We start from the raw sequence: 13,082 nt of genomic DNA, 5'->3' as shown, positions 1-13,082 counted from the left end.
CGCGGAGAACTCGACATACGTATCAAAAATTGCAGTGAATAAAAGCACTACTCCCAATATCCCCTCCCAGGAAGAAGGAAGGAAAAAGCGAGCCTGACGGAAAAGAAAGGATGACACCCTCCTAGAAAGAAATAGTGGTACCAGCCGAACTGATACCCCATATTTTGGAAATCAGAAATAGGAATACCCGTTGAACAAGGCCTGCCACATAGAAGATTGCAGAGCTGAAGCCATGGCCACAATAACACCCTGTTCAACGGCACAGCCCTTTGGAATCCCCAAAAGACAAGGAGGAAATAAAGCCGTCGGTAAACTGCGAAGAAATACGTGAGGAATGTACTCCAAATCGTGCTCTCCCTGAGGTGCCTGAACATACAGCACTCTGTTTAGAGACTGAACTATATAAAGCTGAGAAGGAAACGAAGAGCAATCTACTCAGTCCTTGTAACAAGCCCAGAAAGGCTCCAGAAGCGGAAGGGAATTGAACGCTAAGCCCTTGGCAATACACTTGTGTCAAAAAAGGAACTCTGGAGTGGTTCAAACGTGAAGAAGCGCCCAAGAAAGGAAAAAACCCTCCAACAGGAAGCAGAAGCCACAGGAGATGTCCGTAGCACCTGGATACGAGAAGAAACAACCATCTTCGCATAACCCGTACCCGTCAGCCAAGTTTAACCAAAAAACTAGGTTGTAATACTAAAGTAGTACAAATATCCATGTGGATCGGACCCTAGGCGGGCAAAGCCGGAGACGCCAAGAAACTTCCTAGTCCAGCTGTCGAAAGACTCATCAAATCCGCATCGTAACGATGGCGCCGCCAATCCAGAGAGTCTACAAATACTGTGCCCAGAAAGCGAGCTCGAAATGGCGAAACCAAGCCATCATCAGCCAGCGGAAAACACTGAAAAAGAGGAGGCAGAGGCGAGAAAGGAGCCATGCAGCCACCCCCTCTAACTCTCACTCCCTGGGCCTGCTGAAGAAGTTATGAAGCTTAGAATTGAGAGACGAGGCTATGAGGTCTAGGTCAAGGAGAACTCACTTCCATACAAATAGCCGGAACGCCTGAGTTAAAACTCACAATATCCAGAATGGAGAAGATCTCACTATGACTAACCTGTACACTTGCTAGAGCGTACACAGTGCAGTACACCATCACATACAAAACATGAGCCATGCTCAGATTACACGGAGAGAAGTCTAAAGAAACTCATTTCCTGACCCGGAAAATGAGCTGCCAACTGAAGAGTCAGATGAGGGTCCACCCAGGAAGTAGGACCCTGACGTAACCCGCTATGGAGAATCCCACCTACAGCCCAGGCTGTTGAGAAGAACCACCATCACAATACTGACTAAAAAGGAGCTTTAGCGGAATACCGGAAGAATGGCCGAAGCCCCAGAAAGGTAGCCTGACCATGCTCCAGAGCAGAATACTAAACAAGTATCGAGTCGCCTCTCAAGACCAGACTGGTGGATCTGAGGATGGCGGGCACTGAGCCCCCCCAAACCCGCCAGGTCGGAATGTCTGGGGACCAGAAGCCAGTCCAGCAAAGACCGAGTCATGCACATGAAAAGAAAAAATCACACTGAGCAATGCTTGAGAACCATACCAAAGAACGGGAGCTCCGAGATACCGGGAACCACCGGAATAAAAGCGACTGCTGGAGCAGTATAACGGGAAAGCAATCCGAAGTTCCCAGAGGCGTCAGTAACCTGGCTCCCAGAACCTGTACCGAAACCCATACCTTTGGTCACGGATATCGAAGATGAAAACAAACCTGAGACTGGGCCCCATCACCCTAGTCCGTGGGAAGAAACACATGTCTTTCCTATATGAATACCAACAACTCTCTGATAAACCCAAAATTATCACCGGAGAAAAGAGTGCTGCGTAAATTCGACGATTCACGGCCCAAAGCACTGAGGCACAGAAACCACCCGTTTCGTGCCAGTCAAAGGGCCCGACTGGAAGATGGCCGAATCAAGCATGCCGTCCAAAAGGAAGTAAGCGAATCGCCCGGCAGTGCTGGCAGTGCCACAACGGTACCACTGCCCATCTTTGCAAAAAGGATAGAAAAGCCTGGGGGAGGCGAAATGTCCTATGCCAAAACCAAAAGCACAGCTCCAAGAGAGGCAAGCCAACCTAGTTCTGAGGGAAAATTCAACACACAGGGAAAATGTAACACATAGTGAAACACAAAGCTTTGAGCCTCCAAGAACGAACCGGAAACCTGAGGAAGATGCAAAATTGCAAGCATCCCGAAAAACAAACATCCACAGCCCCCTGAGCAAACATTATAGTGTCCTCCCCCTCCAGAAAAAGCCTGAAGAGACTCAGGAAGAAGCCAAGAGCCCCTCAGAATGCAGTGCAGAAGGTCAGGGAACATCCGGATGAGAATTTTAAGAAGAAGAAAGAAACTCTTCAAGGAAAACTCAAGTTTGACGCAATGCAAAGAGGAATATATTGGCATCATGAACACAGTACAAACTCACAATAACGTGAGCGAAATATGTAAGGCCTCCAAAGTGAATACCCACGAACTCAATCAAGATGCTGCATCCACCGTCCCGTGGAAAACAGCAGACTAACAGTAACAGGTATAGACAAAGCTCCCATCGTTAATGAGAGCTGCCGGGATAATGCCAACAGCCATATGGCGCGTGCTCTTCCGCAGGTTAATAGAATAGGTAACTGGCTCCTGGTGAGAATGAGCTGAATAGCCTTGTCTGTTCGGGGTGCCGTCTAGCATGTGTCATGAGCAGAATCAGGGGCGAGGCAACAGGCATAGAGCGTAGGACACCCTAAGCATGTGGAAGAAGAGGAAGCTGGCCCCTAGCCCTCATCAGCCCCATAGACCTTGCGGTGAGATCGGAGGGCTGCCTAGTACGCACCAGGAGTATAAAGCGACCTCCATGTGATACGCCTTAACAACCAACAGACCTCAGAGACACCCAAACCCCCAGGAAGAAGGGAAGAGCCAACCAGCCCCAAGAGAGACCCCTCACATGGTGAAGAAGGAGTTTTATAGCGCTACCAGACCTATGCAGCGCTGTACAGAGGAAGAAAGATCAATGAAACCTCTAACATACATAGCTCCTCCACCCTTCAGGGACCCTGAGAGAGACAAGAAACGCCCTGTAAGAAACATGGGAACTCTCCGGGCACTCCACTGTGCCTACCGATCACCCACGACATAGAAAAAAATTTAAAAAAAACTGAGTGTCGGCGGCCACACACAGCAGAAACTTCTACTGTAAGTCCCTTGAGACATACCAGGACCGGCCCAAGAAAACTAGCAGCCTATCAGCAAATGAAGCTAGTGGAATACACACAAACACACAGCAAACTTGAGCACTGCCCCAAGGATCAAAGCTGCCCTAACAGCCTCAATGGACCGGACCCCGAACCGGATAAGCCCAGGAACATGCTGAAAAGTCAGCAGTATAAAAACGCTCCCCGAACACACAGTGGCATCGCCGCTTTCAGAGGAGACCCAAGCGCGGGAAGCCACGCGCCAAAATCTGTCGGCTCCCAGAACCGCTCTGCAACACAGATCCGGAGCCCCGCCAAGGCTGAAATATCTGAAAATACACCGTGGGGAGGAAAAGAAACAAAGGCCGGCGCATGAACTCAACTGCATTGGAGAACAAGCGTACGCCGTTCGCACTCCGGAAAGACCCGGCTCCCGGACAGTGACCGAAGAACACACCCGGAGCCGATCTCACCTCCCCGCGGCCACACTGGGAGCCGTGCAAATATGCGTCTCCCCAAGACAACACCGGGAGCCGCTCAAATATGCCCCCCCTCCCCCCCCCCACACTGGCTGCTTGTAACGCTGAGGAGGAACAGCCCTAGAGACTCACAACCACTGCAGCTCTTATTGCCAGGGAAAGAAAGAAGCGTGTGCTTCTACCACGTGGGAAGGCACCGGCTCCCTTAACCAAGCATAGCCCTGCACCGAAGCCACTCCGGAGAAAACCAAACGTTTCCCGACAAGAAAACAGCGGCTAACAAAAGAAAAGTACTAGCCAGAAGAACCACTTAACAGTGAAACAACCGAGCTCACCCCAGCACAAAACAGCACCCGCAGGTCAAATACAAGAAGAGTTAAACATATACTCACAACCTTGTAAGGAGAGCCAGTTGCTCAGCACTAGTAGGGCAGAAATACTCTACGGGGAACCACCAGCGTTCATACCGGCAAAAAACAGCCCCGCAGTTCCAATACAAAGTGAAATAAACATATACTCACCACCTTGTTAGTAGTGCTGGCAAATGCTTAGTACTAGCAGGGCAAAACATTAGCTGTAAGTCCCTTTTTGTTTTTTGTTTTTTTAAGGGAAAGAAGAAAAATTAGGGACAAAGGCAGACCCTCTATCATCGGAGGGAGGGTGAGGCAGGGACAAGGGGGGCCCCAAGTGTAACCTCTAAAGCCGGCACCGTTTAGCCGGACACCCCTGTCTCACTGAAGAGAAAAAATCTCAACAGGAGAAACAGAATGGCAGTCTCACTGAAGAGAAAACCTCAACAGGAGGTAATAAAGTTCCAGTCACAGCCAGAATCCAGGAGCTAGTTGAATAGCAACTTCAACCTGCTGGGAGATAGAGAATACTGATGAGACAGGAGGAGTGCCAGCAAATAAGTACACCTGTTAATAAGTTTCTCTATCTCCACCTGCTGGTAGATGTGAGCTATCCCATTGGTCTCTGGATTCATCTGCTGCTTTGCTAAGGAATAAGGTAATACGGCACTCCGACCTACCTATGCGGATGCCCCGCAAGGCATGGCTGGTACGAATCTTAATAGCTAGCGGTTCTATAGCTAAGACAAACAGTAGGGGAGAGAGGGGACAGCCCTGGCGAGTGCCCCGGCAGAGTGGAAAGGACTGTGAGAGGCTGCCATTAATAATAAGCCGAGCCCGCGGCTCCGTATAGAGCCCCCGAATCCAGGCAAGGAAAGTCCCACCTACGCCATACTCCTGCAACACCCAAAAAAGGTACTGCCAAGAAATGCTGTCAAAAGCATTTTCCATATCGAGCCCGACAATCGCAAATGTACCCCCTCTCCCCCATGCTCATGGATCGCCGTCAGGACTTAGGCGGCTTACGTGTTCCCGCCATAAGGGGGTTACCAGACACCTTCGTATCCTCCTGAGAGATGTTTAAACCCAGCAACGCCTTAGAAATCAAGGAAGAAAGTTCTTCTCTATGAAAAAGACGGAGAGCGGAAGGGTCATCCACTTCCCTACCCGGGGGATCCTCCGCTTCCCAATCCAAGACCTCACCTTCCTCCAGTGACTCAGGAAGAGATAAAGGGGAGACTGGAATAGGATCCCCTTCGTCCGCGGCCGCGAGTCTACGCTTTTTTGCTACCTGCGACTTTACTGGAGAAATAACATGACCTGCAGCCGCACCAGCATTAATACTAGTAAAATTAGAAGAGGTAGAAGGAACAGGCAAGTGCACAGGCACCGGCTGAGCAGGCTGAGCGCTCTGCAACACGAAAGCCCGGTGCATTAGCATAATAAACGGTGTAAACGAGCCCAGCCCAAATGCCGCCGAACCTGCCTGTTCTGCGCCGTAGAGTGGAACCGCGGCTCCTGCCAGCGCTCCCGACTCCCCGACAGCCGCCGAACTCCCCTCAGCCGCAGAGGAGCCCTGCAGCAAAACTGAGTCGACCGCGAGGGAAGGGGACGACGAGCGAGCCTCCCCAACGCGGGAAATGGCTAAATCACATGCCTGCAAAATCGAGTCTTCTGCCGGTGTGTCCGTACAACCGACAGAGCAGATTCCCGACAGTGTTCTGCGCTTCCCACAGCGCGAACACCGCTGAACAGACTCTGCCGCCATAACCCGTTTCCGACAAACAAACGCTTTTTTTTTTTTTTTCAACGGAGAAAGCCGCCAAACCACCGACGCCGCTCGTTCAGACCAAACCAGCACTCGGTAACGCACAAAATGTCAACAAATAGAACTCAGAAAATGTACTCACCACAACACTCTCAGAACGCCCCACAGGAAGAGGATATGGGTGGCAATTGTACTGAAAGCCGACTCAAAAAAAAGGCACAGCTCAGCACAGGTTTTTTTTGTGTTTTTTTTACTGGAATGAAGAAAAAACACTGCAGAGTCCAAGGAAACCCCTCAATCAACTGGAGGGGAGGGTGGAGGAGGGACCTGGGAGGGCCCAGGTGTAGCTCCCAAAGCCGGCACCGCTCAGCCAGGCACCCCTGTCCTACTGAAGAGAGCTAGTCTCAACAGAGGAATAGAAGTGAACACCAATTCACCCGGCACAGCCAGAATCCAGGAGCTAGAGTGATAGCTCCAACCCCTGCTGGGAGATAGAGCAAACTGAATGAACAGGAGGAACACCAGTCTATAAGACCAACTGTTAATCAGTTTCTCTATCTCCACCTGCTGGTCGATGTGAGCTATCCCACTTGTCTCTGGATTCATCTGCTGCTTTGCTAAGGAAGTCCGGATTACCCTGCAGTTGCAGAAACGGCGATGCCCGGGAAGATCTCGTCTGCGCCTGACGCCACCACCGCCAAGCCTGGCGGAGAGGGCGCAAGAACCGAATTTTAGAAGCCAAGTCACCCCTCAATCCCCCCGGGGAATGCAGAAGGTTCAAGAAAGTGTAAGGTGCACTCCAACCTTCCAGCCACCCCTGCGGAGAAAATCTGGCCGATCCCGTCACTCCCTCATGAATAAAGCGCATTAAAGCCGCCACGTTATAGGCACGGATATCTGGAAGTCTGAGCCCTCCCTCAAGCTTAAAAAGGGTCAACTTAACATAGGCAATACGTGCAGTACGTCCACGCCAAAGAAATACAGAAAAAAGAGAGCGAAGCCTTCGGACATCACGCTGTAGAATCCAAAAGGGCACCGTTTGGAGAGGATACAGTAGCTTAGGCAATAAGATCATTTTGATGAGCGTCGCTCTCCCCAAGAGGGATAGCGGAAGATCCCGCCACGTGTGACACAGAGCCTGAATCTTATCAAGTACAGCCAAGATATTACTCTGGTACATCACCCCAGGGTCCGGGTGCAGGTAGATACCCAAATATCTCATAGGAGCTGTCACCGGAGGGATCTGCAAGCCAGAGTGCCAAGGTTCCCACCCAAGCCCCGATAGAGGTAATAATTCCGATTTCGTGCAGTTCACCCGGAGACCGGAAAAAACACCAAACGCCGATACAATCTGCAACGCCACCGGCAAATGAATGGGGGCCTGGTCCAGGAATAGCAAAATGTCGTCCGCAAATAAGGTAATACGGCACTCCGACCTACCTATGCGGATGCCCCGCAAGGCATGGCTGGTACGAATCTTAATAGCTAGCGGTTCTATAGCTAAGACAAACAGTAGGGGAGAGAGGGGACAGCCCTGGCGAGTACCCCGGCAGTGGAAAGGACTGTAAGAGGCTGCCATTATTAATAAGCCGAGCCCGCGGCTCCGTATAGAGCCCCCGAATCCAGGCAAGGAAAGTCCCACCTACGCCATACTCCTGCAACACCCAAAAAAGGTACTGCCAAGAAATGCTGTCAAAAGCATTTTCCATATCGAGCCCGACAATCGCGAATGTACCCCCTCTCCCCCTATGCTCATGGATCGCCGTCAATGCCTTCCAAAGATTCATCGATGCATAACGCTGAGAAACAAATCCCACCTGATCAGCCTCAACGAGCTGAGGGAGAAACACATTGAGCCGAGTCGCCATGATAGACGCCAACAGCTTAACATCTTGATTCAATAAGGAGATTGGCCTATATGAGCCAACCTGCGAGGGATCCTTTCCCAGCTTCAGGAGCAGAGAAATATGGGCAAGATTGTGTGAAACGCCCGCCGATGTAGTGGAAAGGAAGTTGAAGTAAGCACCCAAAGGCTGTACAAGCAAATCAGGCAAAAATTTGTAATATTCCGGACCAAAACCATCGGGACCAGGCGATTTAGAAAGTTTTAATTTTTTAATCCCCATCCGGATTTCCTCCGGCGAGATGGGAGCGTTCAGCTGCTCCGTCTGAGCCTCGGACAACCGCGGAATGGGCAAATGCCGAAAGAAGCGATCCCGTTCTTCTATCGTGAAGTCCCTTCTCGCATACAGTGCACTATAAAAGTCAACGAACTGCGCTCGGATTTGAGAGTCTTGAGTGAGGGTCTCTCCCCTCGAATTCTTAACCACACGGATAAGTTGCTTCTTCCGGTAAGGCCTGACCAAATTCGCTAAGAGTTTGCCCGCCTTTCCTCCCCATTGATAAAGGTGAAATTTTTGATAATAAATATCCTGTCGAGCCCTAGCATCCAGTATCTCATTAATTTGAGAGCGCAAAGAACGGATCTGCTGACCGTCCGGTCCCTGTAGTGTCGCACGGTGACGCTTGCGGAGCTCGGCCAATTGCCCCGTCAGTGCAAGAAGTTTCTCCCCCTGTTGTTTCCGCCGCACAGCCACATATTGGGTAATATGACCCCTTAGCACAGCCTTCGAGACCTCCCAAAACACCACCGGATCTACATCAGAGGTATTATTATACAAGTCATAGTCCACCCACCTGTCTCTCAGATATTCTCGAAACTTCTGGTCGCTGTAAAGAGAAGCCGGGAATCTCCAAGATTTATCGCCCCTACGCTCCGTGACCTCTATGGCCACCAGGACTGCGGAATGGTCCGACAAGACAGTATCCTCAATAGAAGTTCTGTCCACGCGGTGAAAGAGGGCTTGGGATACCAGAACATGATCAAGTCTAGAATACATAGAATGGGGATGAGAGTAAAACGTAAATTCCTGATCAAAAGGGTGGAGGGCTCTCCAAGTATCCACCACCACCAACTGATTACATAAGAAATTCACACCTCGCTACTCGTGATTTCAAGGCCTCGGCCTGGCAGGAGAACAATCAACCCCAGGATCAGCTGTGACATTAAAATCACCTCCCACAATCAGTTGGTAAGAAGGGAATTGTGCCAGGATACCCAGCAGCCCAGAGTAAAAACTATGGTCATAAACATTCGGGGCGTACAGATTGCAAAAAAGAAACTGAAAACCCTAAAGGTCCCCAGCAACCACTATATATCTGCCATGTTTATCCTGAATTGTCTTGTGAATGTGTAACGGCAGGTTTTTATGAACCAGGACAGCCACCCCTCTCTGACGGCCATTATAGGCTGAATACCTCACATCCCCAAGCCATTCCCTGCGCAGCTTCTCATGTTCAGCACTCGTAAGGTGAGTTTCTTGAAGGAAAGCAATATCCACCTGACGCTGCCGAAGCCACGTAAGGATTTTCTTTCGTTTAATAGGAGAGTGGATACCATCAACATTAAGAGTCACCACTGTCAAATTAACCATAGCTATGTAGCCTACAGAGCCACCGATAGTGCCGCAAGGTAGACATAGAAAATGAAAAAAGAGACCAGACCTCCCAGCTAGGCCCAGCCCCCATTGGAGAAAGTACCCACAGAATCCAGCAATCCACTACTCTCCCCCCTCCCAAGCACACACACACCAGCCAAGCACACCCCCACCCCCACATACATACCCCATTCACTCCCCCCAACATTACCCCCCTCCCACCACCCCCTCCCCCTTCAGCATGCCCATCCCCCTAACATGCACTCCCAGAAACAGATCCCCAGCCTACCCGGAGGCCCCCCCGACCCCCCAACTGTGTCCCCCCCAACACCAAAATGCAACAGATTCAAACAGGTAAATGAAACAAGAAAATTTGTCTGGGCTAATGACAAGTATAAAGGGTTCAACTAGTTCCAGGAGTAATAAACCTCAGCGGGTGGGACAGGTCGCAATGCAGGGCCAAAGGTAAGAGGTGCCCTTACTGTCCCCAGTTGTTAAAGGACTCAGAGAGAGAATTAGAAAAAGGGCAATAATCAGGGGCACCAAAGCCCCCCCCCCCCTTTCACCGCTGTCCAAATAAGTGAGCAAGAAATCCAGTATGTCCAGTACTGTCAATCTGGAAAAGTTATCCCAGACCCAGCGGTATGAATCCCAGGTCAGTTATCGGGAGGCAATCCAACAGCCCCAGAAGAACAGTACTGGAACAGGCAGGAATACCATGTCAAGCAGGTAGCTTAGCCAGGAAAGCCCGAGCCTCCTCTACCGTTGTCAGGGAGTGGGTCTGACCTTCATGCCAGACTCGCAGGCGGGCTGGAAACACCAAAGCAAATTTGATCCCCCTGTTATGTAGATCAGTGCAGCAGGGCGACATGGCCTTCCTCAGAGCTGCCACCCGGATAGAGTAGTCATTGAAGGCTAGCACTTTGGATCCCTCATATTCCAGGGCCCCTACCTTCCGGAACGCTCGGAGCAGCGAATCTTTCTCGCGCCAATTTGCGTAGCGGGCAATAGCCACGCGCGGTCTCCCGGCTCCAGTAACCTGCGCTCCAACGCGGTGAGCCCGTTCACAGGCAAATTGTGAGGCAGCCCCTTCCATTCCCAGGGCAGAAGGCAGACATTTGCTGAAGATTTCATACAGCGCCGCCTCAGTGACAGATTCTGGGACCCCGACCAACCTCAAGTTGTTCCTTCTGCTGCGGTTTTCCTGGTCATCTAATTGTGCAGCCAGCTCCTGGGTTTGCCGTTGTAGTGCCGACACCTGCGCCGCCATGCTCACGCACGTGTCTTCCTGGTCGGACACGCGCTGCTCCACTTCGTTCAGGCGCCGAGTATGGGAGTCAAATTTTTCGTTCATTTCCTCCACCGCCGATTGGATTTTATTCAATCGATCCGCCAGAGCAGCCGAGACTGACTTTGTGATGTCAGTTATCCAATCTCCGGCCGGAATTGTGAAAGTGGCCTGGTCCGCCGCCATCTTGGAGGGGGTAGACAAAGATTTTTCCCGGGTCCCCCGTGCCGATTTTATAGGCATGCCCGGTGTGCAAATATCTCCGATGCACCCAGAGGGGAGCGGCAGCTTATGCTCTGCAAGCCACCCGAAGAAGCCTCAGAGGAAAGCCGGAAAGCAGGTAAAAATGCCGATTTGAGATGGGACGGGGCAGGAGCTCTCCACACAAACGTCCTCCTAGGTAGGCTGCATCATGTGACCCCCGGGGGGGGTAATGATGCCCCTCTCCCACCCCCTCCTCCACATGCTTCTTCCCCGCCCCCTCCTGCCACACACGCCGCTTCCTTTCCCACATACCTCTGTAACATTCCTGACGTGAGCAGCAACCCCCAACCTGCCATCGTGCCTCTTCTTTTGATATCACTTCCTAGGCTTGGGTCCAGGAAGTGACAACAGAGGAAGAGCTGGCGTAAAGCAGCTTGGAGGTTGCTGCTCACACCAGGAACATTACAGAGATATGTTGGGGGGAGGGGGGGTTTGAGGGAAAGGGAAGCAGCACGCACTCGCGGCAGGGGGAGGGGCAGAGAGGAGGATGAGTGCTTGCGCCCTCACCAAGATGGCACCTGGGGTAGACTGCCCCCCGCCCCTTACTAGCCACTGCGTGGAATGCACAAAAGTGTCCCAAGGTAGTTGTGGAATCACTATAACTACTACTACTTATCATTTCTATAGCATTGCTAGATGTGTACAGCACTGTACATTAAAACATTCAAGAGTTCCTGCTCAGAAAAGCTTACAATCTAATCAAACATACATAGAAAATAAGTAGGGAGGGGGTCAAGGAGCTCAGGCATGGTGGGTGCTGTACAACATGTGCTGAAAATTGGATTTTATTTTTAAGCACAGGAGGGGGATATGTTTGCAAGTAGAAAGCAGGTGTGCCCAGGTTAGTGCAGGTAAATCACCACACTGACAGATTAGTAGTGGTAAGAACTTATGCAATAATAGGGAAAGTAGCACATGGCCATCAATAAGAAAAATAAGAAATGCTGTCATTTTACAGCCTGGCTAAAAGTGGCCTCAGCGCACATGAAACTGAGCTAATAGCATAGGCCACTTTTTAGAAGGGCCCATTCAGGTCCTAAACTCAGAGAACAAGGATGGTATTAAAAAGAAAGAAAGAAAAAAACAGACCTCATCTTTTTAACCTTAGAACACATTCCAACTGAGAATGGCAGCGATAGTATGTGAAAGGAAGACACCTTATTTTTTTTAACTTGGGATGAAAATGGCAAGGATGGCATGAGAAAGAAAATACACCTCATTTCTAAAACTTAGAAAACATCCTTTCATAAACTTAAAAAATATATATATTAAGGTATCTAAGGCACTCACCAAGCGAACTCGTTCAAAAGCAAACCGACGCATGCGTGTCTCTGAAGCCAGTACTGGTTTCCTGAAAGGGGTAGCCAAGGGGGTACTCTGAGAAATGACCAGAGCTCTAAAAGTAAACATTAAAAATGAATAAAAGGAGGCTAGCTGCTCACAAATCCGAAGACTCTGCTTTGCACACTAAAAATGTGAAAATGTTATTGAAAAAAAATAGCTAAAATATATACACATTGAGCGTCCTCACTTAAAGAACGGCAAGAGTGAAAAATACAAGTGTGGGGAAACAGTACTGCTTGGAGGGGAATTGTAGAGGTTATAGTGAGCAACGACTAGAAGGTTATTTCTACTACATGAAAAGATTGTATATTTCTATAGCGTCATTAAAAAAAAGTTATTGGAAACAACACAATAACACAACATTGTGAAACTGTGCTAAGGAATAAGCAGCAGCACAAATCGTGGAATAAACAGTGAAGATAAGCGATTTTTCTAAGAGTAATAGTGTGAGCTGAAGCAAAAATATGAGTATGCTGTATCTATATATATATAAAATCGGATGTATGTATGTATGTGCCGCGATCACGCAAAAACGGCTTGACCGATTTGAACGAAACTTGGTATGCAGATCCCTCACTACCCGGGATGATATGTTCTGGGGGTCTCGCGGCCCACCTGCACACGTGGGCGGAGCTACAAACAGAAAATCGGATTTCACCCATTCATGTCAATGGAAAAAATGTAAAACGCTGTGGGACCAATTTGAACGAAAACCGGGGGTGATATGTTCTGGGGGTCTTGCGGCCAACATGCACACGTGGGCGGAGCTACAAACAGAAAATCAGATTTCACCCATTCAAGTCAATGGAAAAAATGTAAAAAGCTGTGGGACCGATTTGAACGAA

General features: G+C 49.9%; 1 protein-coding gene across 1 annotated transcript in view; it reads right to left on the bottom strand.

Annotated features, from left to right (window-relative positions):
- Nucleotides 1–12,870, bottom strand: part of IMMP2L (inner mitochondrial membrane peptidase subunit 2) — a 983,007-nt gene extending 970,137 nt beyond the window's left edge. Inside the window, exons 1-2 of the mRNA XM_033958067.1 lie at nucleotides 12,853–12,870; nucleotides 12,184–12,289 (exon numbers count right to left, since the gene is read on the bottom strand). The gene's annotated coding sequence lies outside the window, so the exon portion shown is untranslated. The remainder of the gene's footprint in view (nucleotides 1–12,183; nucleotides 12,290–12,852) is intronic.
- Between the last annotated feature and the right edge of the window lie 212 nt (nucleotides 12,871–13,082).

Source organism: Geotrypetes seraphini, chromosome 9 (genome assembly GCF_902459505.1).
Source record: "Geotrypetes seraphini chromosome 9, aGeoSer1.1, whole genome shotgun sequence".
NCBI lineage: Eukaryota > Metazoa > Chordata > Amphibia > Gymnophiona > Dermophiidae > Geotrypetes > Geotrypetes seraphini.
Note: the sequence above shows the minus strand (reverse complement) of the source record. Positions and strands in the feature narration are given on the sequence as shown.